Genomic DNA, 1,836 nt, shown 5'->3' with positions numbered 1-1,836 from the left:
GGTCTGGGAGGATCCCATATGCCGCGGAGCGGCTGGGCCCGTGAGCCATGGCTGCTGAGCCTGCGCGTCCGGAGCCTGTGCTCCTCAATGGAAGAGGCCACAACGGTGAGAGGCCCGTGTACGCAAAAAAAAAAAAAAAAAAAAAAACTGACTTGACTACAGAGCCCTCTCTGTGGAACAGGATGCAAAGCCATTATTTTCTGAAAGCGTTGCCAGCGATTAGAAATAAGAAAAAGAGGTATATGGAATCCTAAGAAAATGGCCTGTTCTGTCAGAGTAAGCAAAGCTTTTCTGGCTCTTGAGTGTGGAAAGAATATCATTACAGGGTGGAATTTCTCAAGGTGAGATCTGAGGACCACCTACATCAGAGTCAGCTGGGGTCCTTGTTTAAAATGTTGATTTATTGGCCCTTCCTCCAGGGGAGGGGAGGGTGAGTATGGCAGACTGGTTCAAAAATATGTTACTGTCTTGCATGTGGAAATGTCTGCTCCTCATTCCTTTGGAAGCAGGAATACATCCATAACATGCTACATTAAAAAAGGAGTTCTCAGGGCTGCCAATCTTACAGTAGAGGTTGAGTAGTAGTATATTTCTCCTACATTAAAAAAAAAAAAATGTGTTGCCCTTCCCTGGGAGAGAATTATATGTCCATATCTGTTTAATGTCAGACTCGGCCATTACAGACTTAGCTGTAAATATTTCAGTATATATGTCTGAAAGATAAAAAAACATAACCACGGGTCTTCCCTGGTGGCGCAGTGGTTGAGAGTCCGCCTGCCGATGCAGGGGACACGGGTTCGTGCCCCGGTCCGGGAAGATCCCACATGCCGCGGAGCGGCTGGGCCCGTGAGCCATGGCCGCTGAGCCTACACGTCTGGAGCCTGTGCTCCGCAACGGGAGAGGCCACAACAGTGAGAGGCCCGCGTACCGCAAAAAACAAAACAAAACAAAACATAACCACAATACCTCCATCACACCTAAACAACTTTGATACAAATTTCTCAATTTCATCAAATAGTCAGTGTTCAGATTCTGCTGTCTCATCATTTTCTCCCTGATGAGTTGTTTGAATTAGAGAGCCATACAGTTTGCAGTTCAACCCAATCAGATGGCAGGGTCGACGTGCTTGAAAAACTGAAGGCGTCAACTGAAAAGATGGCCACCCCACCTGTGTGGGCCTTTGGGTTGGGGAGTATCTGTTTTTTACTTATGGGACTTCAAGCAACTAACAAGAAAACCTAAGGTACAAGATCACATAAGTGAAAAGCTACGTGAAGGAAACCAGAGGGCAGGGATGAAAAAAAGAATCAGGAAGGAGGCTATCAGTGCATGCCACCATGACCGACACACTCACTTTGGGCAGGCCACACACTTTAAGCTTCTCAGTAGCCAAGGCAGAAAGAGAAAACTGGTCAGATCCACCATCCACAGCGTCCATAAGATTAAAGTAACTACAGGAAGAACAATTCCAAGATCAGGTAAGAATTTCTCACAAGGATTCTCATAAAAATGATACTGTGAAGTGTTCAGATAATAAACACAGTGACATGTTCTGGGGTGTGCCCAAACACCAGACCCCACAAGGGCAGTTGTCTACAGCTATAAAGGAGTTGAATGTATTCCGTAAGCGTGGAATACATACCTTATGTTGAGTATGTTCACAGAGGCATTGTTATTCTAGGTTCCCTGGTGCCACACAACCTGGAAATATACCCCAGTTTGCCTGGCAGAGGTCCAGTTTATGCCCGTGAACTCCCTGCTTTCAATCTGTGAAGCATCCCAATTTGAACAATAAAGCAAGCATACAGTCATCCTATCTAGAAAGCACCTGGCAGA

General features: G+C 45.9%; 1 non-coding gene across 1 annotated transcript; it reads left to right on the top strand.

Moving 5' to 3' along the window:
• The first annotated feature begins 468 nt into the window (after nt 1–468).
• Nucleotides 469–603, top strand: LOC132477189 (small nucleolar RNA U109). The gene has a single exon (XR_009530212.1). It is a non-coding gene; the product is annotated as a small nucleolar RNA U109 (small nucleolar RNA).
• The last annotated feature ends 1,233 nt before the right edge of the window (nt 604–1,836 follow it).

The sequence above is a fragment of the Mesoplodon densirostris genome, chromosome 16 (genome assembly GCF_025265405.1).
Source record: "Mesoplodon densirostris isolate mMesDen1 chromosome 16, mMesDen1 primary haplotype, whole genome shotgun sequence".
Taxonomy (NCBI): domain Eukaryota; kingdom Metazoa; phylum Chordata; class Mammalia; order Artiodactyla; family Ziphiidae; genus Mesoplodon; species Mesoplodon densirostris.
The sequence above is the reverse complement of the archived record's forward strand: the minus strand, read 5'-3'. Positions and strand labels throughout refer to the sequence as shown.